The following is a 15,186-nucleotide window of genomic DNA, read 5'->3' as shown; positions in this document are numbered from 1 at the left end:
ACAAAGAAGAGACTGCTATTAATAATAGGACAATTGAGAATCAAAGGACGAAAAAAAAAAAAGATAAACTCATATGATCCAAAAGAAAACAAGGGTAGAAATATTAGTATCTGACAAAACAAATTTTAAAGCAAAAATATCATACTGGAAAAAAAAGAGTATTAGATATGTATGTATACTAATAAAGAGAACAACAATACAACAGGTTCCCTATAATGCCTACCATAAACATATAGGTACCTGACCATGTAGGCTCAAAGTATATCAAGCAATAACTAATCAAACTGTAAAGTTTTTTTGTTTTTTTGTTTTTTTGGGTTTTTTTGGCCGTGCCACACAGCTTGCAGGATCTTTGTTCCCCAACCAGGGATTGAACCTGGGCACCCAGCAGTGAAAGCGCTGAGCCCTAACCACCGGACCTCCAGGGAATTCCCTGAAGAGAGATCATTAAGTCAACAATTGTAGCTGGAGATTTTACACTCTCCTCCCAGAAAACGATATATCGAGCAGACAAAAAAGAAACAAATATATTGAAATCTTATGAATATAATGTAAGACATGTGCTACTTAATATACAGTATGTAGAACACAGCACATTTGAAGTCTCCATAAATACCAAGGAAGCAATATAACATCTCGTTATACATCCAGTAACCATAATTAGAATAATTTTATTTTTCTAGTCAGAATCTTGAGCCCATATTTTCTATATTACCCAATTTTAAGGAAATTACCTGCCAACAAAAATTGAATGATTTTAAAAATCGGTGTGGGCTTCCCTGGTGGCGCAGTGGTTAAGGATCCGCCTGCCAATGCAGGGGACACAGGTTTGAGCCCTGGTCCAGGAAGATCCCGCATGCCGCAGAGCAACTAAGCCTGTGCGCCACAACTACTGAGCCTGCGTGCTACAACTACTGAAGCCCGCACGCCTAGAGCCCCTGTTCCGCAACAAGAGAAGCCACCACGATGAGAAGCCCGCACACCGCAACGAAGACCCAATGCAGCCAAAAATAAATAAATAAATAAATTTATTTTTTTTAAAAATAGGTGTAATGTATCAAATCTTGAGAAAGATAGTTATCTTAAAGTAATTATAAATAAGAAGATACAAAGAACATACACAATATTAAAATAGGGGCGATCTGATGTCCTCATAAACATCTATCCTTTTTTATGCAAGCTGAAATTACATTTGTCTTATAGAAGAATTTAGAAATTAAAGGAAATGTTAGCACTATTTTTTTTTCTGAGAGCTGAAATAATTGTGGCAACATTTTAGCTATTGAGAAAAATAGAGTTCTAACAATGAATTTATATCCCATCCTGTCCTTTACTGAAAATGTAATCAATCTATCAACTTCATTTCATCATGCAGTTATAAATGCCATGACAACCTAATGGGGTTAATACAGAGGAATCTTCTAGGGTTAATGGCTATCATATAACCAGCTATGGATTTTAGCAGGTCTTCTCTTTTTAACTAAAAAAAAAAAAAAAAAGCAAAGACAGTTTCATAGTAGTCTGCATTTCATCTGAGCTAATGTCATCCTTGATATGCAGTTATTAAGTTCATTGCTTTGAGTGGCACCTTGACATTTACTGCCTTGAATACTGGCTGAGTAAAGTTATAACTTCTAGCAAACAGCTTATATCTACCTATTTGCTGCTTCCTAAAAAAGCAGATTCCAAGTGAACAAACTTCATTAAGTACATTTTCTTCTCATATACCAAATAGATTAAAAAACAAAACTTTTCTTTGTCATATATGATCAAGTAAAAAAAAAAAAAAATCAATGGAATGACAGGAAGCAAGACAAACACACCAGACATTACCCATCAGTTCCAACAGAAGGACAATGAGAACAAAACACTCAATTTTTAAAATAGCCCTCGTGTTAACTAAAGTAATATGCAACTACTCCAACAATTATAGTCTGCTCAATGCAATCAGAGTGCTTCAAAATATTATAAAAGAACTGTTATAATCCATCAAATTATTCATAACTACTTATACATCAGCTCTAATTTGACATTAATATTTCCCATTTGCATAAGTGATTCTAACTAGTAAAGGCCAAACCATTTAACAAGTTATTTATTAATTAAGCAATTGATTAATAAGTAGAGACTGGAAAACTGTGATTTAATGTTTCAAAATTCATTTACGTCTCTCTGTAAAAATGACAATTTCTCATTCATGGACTCTCAACTTTCCTAGAGTGATGATCATGAAACTTATTAACTAGTCTGATAGTTACTGGGCTTCTGTTATAAAGCATCCTGTCAAATTTCATTTACTTAAAATAAACATAAATTAATGGAAGAAGTTGTTTAATTTCAAATATTCTTCAGAAATAATATTTTTTCTATAATGATTCAAACCAAGACAATGTAGACCTGTGTGTCATGAGGGAATTTAGTCCTGAGAATTAGCTTGTGCCCTTCATAGTCATTTAATCCTGCCATTATAAGAGTTACATAGGACTCTGTTCTACCCCATGTACCAAAAACTGTGAATTTCTTGAGTACTGAGACAAATTTCCTGAAATGTGCAAAATGCTGAAACAGGTAGTTAGTCTTAGGCCCTTCCACCTTTGTGCCCATCCTGCAGGCTCTCAGTATGGGCACTCTCACCTCTGACTGCCAAGGATCCTCTCCTGGCAGCTCCCACTCAGACTGCCTGCTTTCCTGACCTGCAAGATAACTACATTTCTTGCATCCCCATCAAAATGCATCCACTCAGTCTCATTCCCCCAAAACTTGGCTTTAAACATACTAATGTTAACATTCCACTCTGATACATTTTTTGAGTATCAAATAAGGCTTCTTCCATAGGCTGGGCATATACAGTAAGCCCTCAGATGACCAACATTCCATAGAATAGCTATACTCGTTTATTCAGCAAAGTTTTTGAACAAATATTTGATAAGTATCTACTCTGTTGTACATTATTCCAGGTGTTGGGAATAGTGGGGGAATAGCAGAGAACAAGACAGATAAGGTTCCTGCATATACAGAATAATCTAGGGGAGGAGGCAGCTATTAAACAAGTAATTACACAATTAGATGTAAAGGACAACCCTACATTTAGAAAATTATTTTCTAATGAAGTGTTTTTTTCTGAGAATATGAAAATAAATATAAGTTTAAAGAAGGAAATTAGCATTCCCCAAAGTCCTAAAGCACAACCATATAAACCTCTATTAATATTTATTCGAATATATGTTATACATACAATGTATATATAAGATGCATATATGTTAGAAGAATAAGTATATTATAAAATTGAGATTATATTGATTATACCATTTCATATACTACTTTAGAGTTCATATTAGATATAACTTCTACCTTTTGCTAATTCAATTAAATATCCATATAAAACATTATTTTAATAATGACACAATTGTCTATCATTTAGATTAATCATCTTTTTTTAACCGATCCCTTGTATTGGATTATTAAGTTGGTTCTTTTTTTGACATTAAAATTTCTGCTGTAATAGTCTTTATATAAATTGTTGTGTGTCTATTATCTTCTGGTAAACACTTATGCATGGACTTGATAAGTCAAGGGATATGAAATTGATATATAGTACCTAGTATATGTAATATATACGGTTAAGAAAACCTTAAATAACAAAGTTGGAGGACTTACACAACTGATCAAACTTGTTTTAAAGATGAATTATTTAAATCAGTGGGTTATTGGTGACAGAATTACAAATGTACTACAGGGACAGGATAGAGAGTCCCAAACATAGATATGGATACTTGATATATAACAATAATGGTATTGCAGACTAGTGGGGAAAAGACAGTGTTTTAATAAGTAGACATAAATTGGTAGTCCATGTGGAAAAAAGTTAATCTTGACTTCTTCCTCAGTCATAAACCGAAGAATACAGGACCTCATGAAGAACCTGGGGATAAGATGGGAATAAAGACACAGACCTACTAGAGAATGGACTTGAGGATATGGGGAGGGGGAAGGGTAAGCTGGGACGAAGTGAGAGAGTGGCATGGACATATATACACTACCAAACGCAAAATAGATAGCTAGTGGGAAGCAGCCGCATAGCACAGGGAGACCAGCCCAGTGGTTTATGACCACCTAGAGGGGTGGGATAGGGAGGGTGGGAGGGAGGGAGATGCAAGAGGGAAGAGATATGGGAACATATGTATATGTATAACTGATTCACTTTGTTATAAAGCAGAAACTAACACACCATTGTAAAGCAATTATACTCCAATAAAGATGTTCAAAAAAAAAAAAAAGAATACAGGACCTCAATGTAAAAGGAGAAGAAAACAGGAGAATATCTTTGTGTCCATCAGTAGGTAAAAACAGGTCACAAAGCCACTATTCCTAACAATTCAAATTGCATTAGAGTTAAGAACTTCTGTTTATCAAAGGAAACCACTGGGTGAAAGAGCAAACCACAAAGTAGAGAAAGGTACATGCAATCAACATAACCAATAAAGGATTCATTTCCAGAATACATAAATAATTCCCACAAATTATAAGAAAAACAGACAACCTTCTATAAAACTGAGCAAAAAACATCAACTGGTTAGTCACAAACAAGGATATCCAAATGTCAAATCAGGGTCACTTTCTTGGAAGTGAAAGGGGAAGCTATTGATTATTTCACCAAAGCAACTCGTATAAACTGGAACTGCCTTGGTCAAACTGCCAACAGTTTGCCAAACATATGGAAAGATTCTCTACTTCACTAGGAATCAGTGTGATGGTTAACTGTATGTATCAACTTGACTAGGCTAAAGAATGCCCCGAGAGCTATTAAAACATTATTTCTGGTGTGTCTGTGAGAGTGTTTCCAGAAGAGCTTGGCACTTCAATCAGTAGACCGAGAAAAGATCTGCCCTCACCAATGGGGGTGGGCATCATCCACTCCATTGAGGTGAACTCGCTCTCCTTCTTGAGGTGGGACATCCATCTCCTCCTATCCTGGGACATCAGAGCTCCTGGTTCTCAGCTCTTCAGACTCAGACTGAATTATAGCACCGAATTTCCTAGTTCTCCAGCTTGCAGACAGCAGACTGTACGACTTCTCACCCTCCATAATCCTGTGAGCCGACTCGCATAATAAATCTCCCCTTATATATCTATATATTCTATCGGTTCTATTTCTCTGGAAAACCCTAACACAATCAGTGAAATATCAACCAACGCCACAATGAAATGCCATTACCAACACAGCTAAAACTAAACAAATCATACCAAATGTTGTCTACAGTATGGTGGATCTAGACCTCATATATTGCTGGAGGAGAGCTAATTGTTTATAATACTTTGGAAAACTGTTTGGCATTATTTCCCAAAGTAAAATATGCATTTCTTATGGTTCCCTGGTTCTAGTCTTAGGGATATGCTCAACTGAGCTATGTACTAATGTGAACCAAAAGACATGCAAAAAATCGTTCCTAATAGCATTATTCACAGTAACTAAAAACTAGGAGAAACCCAATGTCCATCAACAGTAGTATCCATAAATACATTTTTGCATACTCAATAGACTATTATTCAATAATGAAAATGAATAACTGCCAAAGATGAACCTCAAAAGCAGCCATACTAAAAAGAAATCTTATTGTTATATCCCACTGACATGAAGTTCTGAAACAGCCAAAACTAACCTCTGCTGATAGAAATCAGGATAGTGGTTGCCAGTGGGGAGGAGTGAGGTATAGTGATGGCAAGAAGGGACTGAGGGGGACTTTAGAGAGTCTGCTGATGTTCTATTTCTTCATCTGGCTGTTGGTCGCCTGTGTGGTCATTTTTGATCATTCAGCACACTGCAGGTCTTATGATTTGCCCATTTTTGTTATATATTTCACCCTTTGATATAAGACTCATATGTTTAATAACTGTACCAAATTCCTCTCAAGATAATATGAAAGAAAATAATGCATAGTGTCTAAAAAATACAAACAAAATTGATTAAATATTCAACTAATTCTCACAATGTAAACAATAATTCAAGTAGAAAACTTCCTCAGGAGCTTGAACAATTTGAATTATCTAGAAACTTGCTAACAGTTTCCTTATAGAGACAGTCTTCGTTTCATGGGAAAAAACTCCATAAATGTAGATATAAAATAATTCCAAAAGGTATTAAATGCACAACTGAATATGAGAATGCTATTGTTCTAGTTGACTAAGCCTACGGATTGATGTATATAAAACAAATGTTTGTCAGGAATATATGTCTATTAAAAAATATAAATTTTCAATTATTCTAAAATTGTCTGTGCTTATATTTGTATGAGAAGTGGAAAAGGATCACAAGTAAAACTTGACCTTGTCATTGTGAATACCAGCACCCTCTCACTTGTCAATTCAGTTTTATTTATGACTGTCCATACTGGAAAGCCAATCAACCCACATTCATAGTCTGCTATAAGCATCATCAAGAAAACAAAACTAAACAAATGAAAACAATCACAACGCCAAAACCATAGTGCTTGATTACAAATACCAAGTAATAATGGTACTTTGATAGCTTTCTGAGCTGGTGGCTGTGAAGAAAGTGACCTATGGAGAAATTTATGAGTAGGAATATTAACATAAAAGTGAAAATTATTAGTAACTGTTGAATGTCAGTTTGCCATAGATGCTTTGACCTATGTTTGTTGAGTGAATACTAGTTTCCAGACCCACAGTTAGGTGAGAAGTCACTTATCTATTACTACGGTTGAACTGACTTGTGAAATCCCCAAATTATACATTGTTATATCAGAAGCTACTTTAGAGCACTTCTAACCCAATCTCCAATACAAGACAGAAATCCACAATAGATGCCCATTCAGCCTTCCTAATGAAGTCAAAATACGGTCCACGAAATTCTTGCCAAAGGCTTCCAGGGCATAAACAAGTTGTGACAATAGTAACCTGGAATATTAAGAAAATATTCTGTTCATTCAAACCAAAAATTATTTTTCCTCACTTGGCTATAGATTTCATTTAATAAAGCTTTTTCTGACACCTATTATTATCTTCATTTTTCTTTGTAGTTGGTTTTAGTAGGAAGTTTTTGCTCTCGTATCTTTAAACCTAAGAGCAGTACACATGTTCCTAATGAGATGGCTGTATTCATTTCTGTAAAAGAGCTAATATTTTTTTCCTCTGATCACATGAATTATGTAAACACAATTTTGATGTGGCTAGCAGGAATCTGAGAAGGGTACCCTGGGTGTGATTAGATGATAGCATTTTGGGAATCATCTGTATAGCGAGTGTAAAACACAACTGCGCTAAGCTTGGTATTGCCCTGCGCGGTCCAGGCACCTCCACAGGGCGACAAGCTTTAGTCAGCCACTCAGCTGACTAAATGCATTCATGAAGACAACCGTGCGAGGTGCATGTTGTTGCCATTAGGAAAGACAACACCCTGTGCATGATGGTGGGACCCATCCTTGGGACTGACAGGGTGTCAGTACCGGGGGAGGAGATGAGAATTCCGGAAGCAGTCCTTAGACTAAGATGAGAAAAGCTTCCTTCTCCTTTAGGGTTTATGACTCTTTTTTGACCTGAATTCTAGAATCTAAGGCACAAAAATTTCTGAAACATTTCCAATGGTGAATAGGAGCTGCTCTGACCACTGGAAGGGAGGCTGAGAGCTGGTCTACAAGAGAGTTCGTGATTGTTCTGAGCCTCTGTAATAGTTGTATAGTATTCTTTGTAATTCCCTTTTTATTGAAAAACTTGAGAAATTTTTATTTCAAGTTTTAATCTCGTCCCCATTGTATTGTGGGCCATTAAGGTAAAACATGTCCCATTCTTCAGATGGAAGAGTGGAGAACCCACAGCCTCTGTGGCAGAGGGGAAGGACATCCACGCCCACCAAAGCAGCTGCAAAGCCAGCAGCAGTCTGGGGGTGTGGTGAGAAGAATGGAGAACTTGGGGAAACTGTTCCCAGGTAAACATGAAGCAAACTTTGGAGACCTCTTGGAAATGCTCAGGGTCACTCTGAAAGGATGTAATTTTTAATAATGAGGCTGGTGGCATCTCATACTATCATAAGTTTGATATTAAAAGTAAATGTGGGGGCTTCCCTGGTGGCGCAGTGGTTGAGAATCTGCCTGCCAATGCAGGGGACATGGGTTTGAGCCCTGGTCTGGGAAGATCCCACATGCCGCGGAGCAACTGAGCCTGTGCGTTTGGAGCCCGTGCTCTGCAACAAGAGAGGCCGCGATAATGAGAGGCCCGCGCACCGCGATGAAGAATGGCCCCCACTTGCCGCAACTAGAGAAAGCCCTCGCACAGAAACAAAGACCCAAAACAGCCATAAATTAATTAATTAATTAATTAATTTTTTAAAAAAAGTAAATGTGGGAAAAAAAAGTAAATGTGGCTTTATTTTTTAGTCTTAAGCTGGTGAGGTCTGAGACTTCGGGATTATAGTAAATTTGAACAATAGACGCAAATGATAGCTAATATGTAAGCATCTATAGCCAGCATTTTTTTAAATTTTGACTTTTTATTATTTAAATTTTTGTTTCTACTCTTCTATGACTTAATATTTTGTTGTATGTGTTGTTATAAAATGCCTGTGTAGACACAGGCAAAAATGAGGCAGGAACTTGTTAAAAATAACAATAACAAATAAGCCCCCCCCAAAAAGTATCATGTTAGGTTTTCATTTTAAATGCATTAGCTTTCTATCTGGCAATGTGACCTAAGGAAATACACTTTATATTACTGTGGTTTAGTTTCTTTCTCTGAAACATGAGGGAGTTTAGCTGGATACTCTGAGGTCCCTTCCACCACTAGGAGTCAACCATGAAATTTACGTTCATGTAACTTAGTATGATATCCTGAAAACATTTTCTATGGAATGAAGGATTTCGTTCTTGGAAATTTTATAACTATAAAATATTGATTGAAACTCTCTAGGGGCTGTGCTATTCTTTTAAAATAGCTAAATATGAATACTACGAATATTTTTTGAGAGAAACATGAAGAGTTAGAAGTTTGTAGACCCAGAAATAAGAAAGATAAAATGGGTTTCACAGTGTATTTCCCTTAGTTCAGGAATCACATGGATGTTCACATGAATGTAATACAGAAACCCTATGAATACATAGTATGTGTATGTGAGACAAGGTACATGTAAACAAAAGAATTGCACCTTGAGGTTGAATAGACCACAACAACCTCTTCCTATGCCTTCACACACAGAATAATCAAGTGAAGAAGTAACATAGCTAATATAATCTAAAATGGAGTAACTTTTGCCTTATACTTTATGTATGCATGGGATGTTTTATTGGGACATCTTTGTAATTATTTCTATTCATGCCTTCACTTTGAATTCATGCGTTATCTTGTCACTTCATTCAATCAACAGACAGACATTGACCACTAATGTGTGCCTGGAAATCACTGTAAGGAAGCAAGCATAAGCAAACTTCTCTTCAATCTAAACATTGCAGTGTTCTTCAGTGATCCTTTCAGTTAAAGGTGATGCTTATAAATTGGCTTAATAAGGAGGTAACAACCAATTGAATTAGACTTCCCAATTAAGCAGTGGGATTGGAGCTATAGCATATGAGCCTAATACTGATAATAACCATTACTCTCCTAGACAAGGTTAATATTTCAGCCTAGTTGCAGTCTGCATTTCTTATCTATCAAGCAGAGCCTCCAGTAATAATCTTAGAATGCTTTCCAACTTTCCCCAAGTAGAGATGTAAGCCATGTGTAAATCTGACCTTCAGTGTTAAACCAAGAGCTTTCAAATCCTCATGGACAGGTGCTAAGTAGTTGCACAAAATGCCAAGTAGTTATGAAAAAAAAGATAAGAGGAAATCTCTGTAAGAAGAATCATCACATTGAGATCACAGTCATTTGCACAGACTACTCATTCTTCCCATTTTTTTCTAATAATACTCCCTCACCGTTCTTGAGAGACTACATAATTATCCAAAGAGAATGTGCTTTTGCCTAAAAAGGGGCAATTTTTGTAAGTGCAAACAAGTTGCACTTTCTGGATTATAACAAAACTCGTTATACATTTTATATATACTTTTAAATTTTTTTCAGGTAATGGGGCCTGTTAATGGGCTGAACTGTGTCCTCCAAAAAAATATGCTCAAGTCCTAACCTCCAATACCTCAGAATATGTTTATTTGGAAGTAGGGTTGTTGCAGATGTAATTAGTTAAGAAAAGGTCATATTGGAGTAGGGTAGGCCCTTAATCCAAACTGACTGTTGTTCTTATGAGAAGAAGGCAAGGACATACAGTGAGAATGCCATGTGATGACAGGGACAGAGATTAGAGTGATGCAGCTACAAGCCAAGGAACACCAGCAGAAGTCAGGAAGAAACAGGGAAAGATTCTACCCAGAGTCGCAGAGGCAGCATGGTCCTGCTGACACCTTGATTTGGGATTTCTAGACTTTCTGTGAGACAAAAAAATTCTGTTGTTTTAAGCCACCGAGTTTGTGATACTTTGTGACAGAAGTCCTAGGAAACCAATACAGGGTCTCATGAGGAAGATTAGATGAGCTATGGAAATATAATTTTATGTATACGAGTTACGCTTGGGTAAAATGAAGATTCTTCTGTCATCAAAGAGAATCCAAAGTTTATCCAGGCCTTACTGTATATCTAGCATTGTTTTAGGCATTTTATAAATATTATTTTATTAAATATCAAGTATCACCTAGTACTCCATCCATATGATGAGTTAGGTTCTAATACTACCTCAGTGTAGAGACAAAATCTGCACTAATTCTGTTTAAATAATCTTCCTTTCAAGGGAGTATTATTCTGCTCTACAGATTCTTTCTGGAGAATACAACTTTCATTTTATTAAGTACTAGAAATTTAAAATGTTTAATTTCAATGGGAAAAATAGTTGACAACTGTCTCTGTCTTCAAAACTTATTATATCAAAGTTAAATCTATAGTAAAAAGAACAATACATCTTCTGTTATATTAATGTAATTGTGCTAATAATCATTATATATCATAAATTGCAGTGGCTCAAATATTACTCTGTCTATAATACATAAAGCATTATGTTTAAAACAAATATCTGATTTAAGTGGATTGATTACAGGTTAAAAAATACACTAAAATTGAAATTTTAAAAACCTCCATGAAATTATAGACTATTCTAGATTACAATTATTTTAGAAAATATTTCAATTTTTTGATTGTCAATAATTATTGAGTGTTTTACTCTTATGTTCTATTTACTTATTTTTTTACTCTCTTTGTTCATAAAGTATTTCAAAACAACTGCAAAATGCTACTGACTAATAGAAGCCTTCAGAAACTTACAACACCCATATATCAAAACGTTGCATGGAAAATCAGTGAATCTCTAAATTCCTCCAGACATATGGTTTACAATGAAGTAGTTTATTGCTGAATAAACATTAATCTCCAACAAAGGCAGCAAGTGCCGTTTCTCCACCTCTAGATGTTTTCTAATTCATATTCTTCGGCTGAAAGCAAACACATCAGTTTGAATTTGCTTTACTCCTACATACTCTCAGTTCAAAATATCAAGAGCTTCCATCGTTTGGCAAGCCATAAACCTTGCAATTGATGTTTGTCATTATTATTCTGTATTATCAATTTGGGCACTCTATCAAAATCAGCAGGTTGGGCTTTATAATTTAACTGCTTAATAATAAACATGAAGTAACACAAGCCTATACCCCAGGTTTTACATTTGCAAATTAATAGTGCATTTGTATATTATAATTCTTCTTTTGCTCTAAAGATAATACACTTACAGAATAAAGCTTTATAATTAATATGTAATTAAGCAGATAAAACACTGATATATACAACCATATAATGTGCTTCTGAAATCTAAAATATAGTCATCTGTAAAAGAAAGCTATATCTATAACAACTAAAAGATACAAAATATCCATATGTGGAAAAGTTTTGTAATGATATAGAAAGTCTGTGGGAATCTGGCAGTGGCTGCTGATAGGAATTGGTGCAAAGACACATAAGGTCATATAGCCTTACCCCTTGATCTTTACCAATGTAATGGAAACACCAATATCCTCCCCTGCCAAGCAAAAGAAGACTCCAAGGATTCATTTTTGTTCCAAGCCACACAGCTCAGAGGACTGGTGACTAGAGGTTTCACGCATACAAATATATTTGTTTATTCACTTAATAAACAAATATTGACTGTTTGGCATCGATTACACCAAAATCGAAAAGATATAATTCCTACTTTTAGGAGGTCACTTCCAAGTAAGCAGAGTATATAAATGGCACCGTTCGAGGGATGTATTAGTTTTCTATTGCTGAATAACAAATTACCCCAATTTAGCAGCTTAAAACAACGCACACTTGTTATCTCTCTGCTGCTGTGTGTCAGGAATATGCGCATGGCTTAGCTGTGTCCTCTGCCTCTTGCTCTCTCACAAGGCTGCAATCAAAATGTTGGGCCAGGGTTTGTGGTTTCATCTGAAGGTTCAAATAGTGAAGGATTTTCCATACTCCCTCGATGGTTTTTGGCAGCATTCATTTTCTGTGGGCTGTCAGACTGGGGGGCTGCAGTTCCTTACTGGCTCTTGGCCAGAAGCCATCCTCAGTTCCTTGCCATGTGAGCCTCTCCTACATGGCAGCTTTCTTCATCAAAACATGCAAGCCAAGAAGGCAACAGAGAAAGCTTTCTAGCAAATTGGAAATCATAGACTTTATAATCTAATCACATAAGTAGCATTCCATCTATTTTGCTATATTCTGTTGGCTAAAATCAAGTTACTAATTTCAAACCACTCTCAGGGGGAGGGGATTACACAAGGGCATAAATACTAGTACGCAGGGATCATTGGGGGCCATTTTATTTATTTTTAAAGTTTATTTATTTATTTATTTATTTTTTGGCCACGCCACATGGCATGCAGAACTTCCCCAACCAGGGACCAAACTCACGCCCTCTGCAGTGGAAATGTGGAATCTTAACCACTGGACCACCAGGGAAGTCCATCATTGGAGGCCATTTAAAAAGCCTGCCTAGGGCTTCCCTGGTGGCGCAGTGGTTAAGAATCCACCTGCCAATGCAGGGGACACGGGTTCGAGCCCTGGTCCGGGAAGATCGCACATGCCACAGAGCAACTAAGCCCATGTGCCACAACTACTGAGCCCGCGCTCTAGAGCCCACGTGCCACAGTTACTGAAGCCCACGCGCCTAGAGCCCATGCTCCGCAACAAGAGGAGCCACCGCAATGAGAAGCCCGCACACCGCAACGAAGAGTAGCCCCCACTCGCTGCAACTAGAGAAAAGCCGCGCACAGCAACAAAGACCCAATGCAGCCAAAAAAGATAATAATAAATAAATTTATAAAAAAAAAAAAAGTCTGCCTATCACAAGGCACTAAAATGATCTCCTTTCCACAGTTATTTTTACCACCAGTGATCCACGCTTTCTAAGTTCTCTACTAGTGGAATCACTTTGGGGCACTAAAAATTTGTGTCTTTATTATACAAATATACTACTATGGCTAAGTTAGATGATTACTTATCCTGTGAGTGTCACACTGTGGGATATAGAAAAGACAATTTTTTTTTTTAATAAATTTATTTTTGGCTGCATTGGATCTTCGTTGCTGCGCGCAGGCTTTCTCTAGTTGCGGCGAGCAGGGGCTACTCTTCATTGTGGTGCGCGGGCTTCTCATTGCGGTGGCTTCTCTTGTTGCAGAGCATGGGCTCTAGGCATGCACGCTTCAGTAGTTGTGGCACACAAGCTCAGTGGTTGTGGCTCACGGGCTCTAGAGTGCAGGCTCAGTAGTTGTGGCACACAGGCTCAGTTGCTCCGCAGCAGGTGGGATCTTCCTGGACCAGGGCTCGAACTCATGTCCCCTGCATTGGCAGGCAGATTCTTAACCACTGCACCACTAGCGAAGTCCCGAAAAGATAATTTTTTGAATTTATTTTTTATTGAAGGATAGTTTATTTACAATGCTGTGTTAATTTCTGCTGTACAGAAAAGTGACTCAGTTATACACATATATACATTATTTTTTTTATATTCTTTTCCATTATGGTTTATCCCCGGAGACTGGATATAGTTTCCTGTGCTCTACAGTAGGACCTTGTTGTTTATCCATTCTAAATGCAATAGTTTGCACCTACCAACCCCAAACTCCCAGTCTGTCCCTCTCCCTCCCCGCATCCCTTGGCAACCACAAGTCTGATATCTATGTCTGTGAGTCTCTTTCTGTTTTGTAGATAGGATCATTTGCATCATATTTTAGATTCCATGTGTAAGTGATATCACATGGTATTTGTCTTTCTCTTTCTGACTTACTTCACTTAGTATGATAATCTCTAGTTGCATCCATCTTGCTGCAAATGGCATTATCTCATTGTTTTTTATGGCTGAGTAGTATTCCATTATAATATATGTACCACATCTTCTTTATCCATCCATCTGTTGATGGACATTTAGGTTGTTTCCATGTCTTCGCTATTGTGAATAGTGCTGCTATGAACATAGGGGTGCATGTATCTTTTTGAATTATAGTTTTGTCCGGGTATATGCCCAGGAGTGGGATTGCTGGATCATATGGTAATTCTATTTTTAGTTTTTTAAGGAACCTTCATACTGTTCTCCTTAGTGGCTATATCAATTTACATTCCCACCAACAGTGTAAGAGGGTTCCCTTTTCTGCACACCCTCTCCAGCATTTATTGTTTGTAGATTTTTTGATGGCCATTCTGACTGGTGTTAGGTGGTACCTCATTGTAGTTTTGATTTGCATTTCTCTAATAATTAGCGATGTTGAGCATCTTTTCATGTGCCTATTGGCCATGCCATCTCTATGTCTTCTTTGGAGAAATGTCCATTTAGATCTTCTGCCCATTTTTCAATTGGGTTGTTTTTTGTTGTTGTTGACTTGTATGAACCGTTTGTGTATTTTGGAAATTAAGCCCTTGTCAGTCCCATCATTTGCAAATAGTTTCTCCCATTCCTTAGGTTTTCTTCATTTTGTTTATGGTTTCCTTTATTGTGCAAAAGCTTGTAAGTTTGATTAGGTCCCATTTGTTTATTTTTGTTTTATTTCTATTGCCTTGGGAGACTGACCTAAGAAAACATTGGTACAATTTATGTCAGAGTAAGTTTTGCCCTTATTCTCTTTTAGGAGTTTTATGATGTCTTGTCTTATATTTAAGTCTTTA

The sequence above is a fragment of the Eschrichtius robustus genome, chromosome 21 (genome assembly GCF_028021215.1).
Source record: "Eschrichtius robustus isolate mEscRob2 chromosome 21, mEscRob2.pri, whole genome shotgun sequence".
Classification (NCBI taxonomy): domain Eukaryota; kingdom Metazoa; phylum Chordata; class Mammalia; order Artiodactyla; family Eschrichtiidae; genus Eschrichtius; species Eschrichtius robustus.
The sequence above is the reverse complement of the archived record's forward strand: the minus strand, read 5'-3'. Positions refer to the sequence as shown.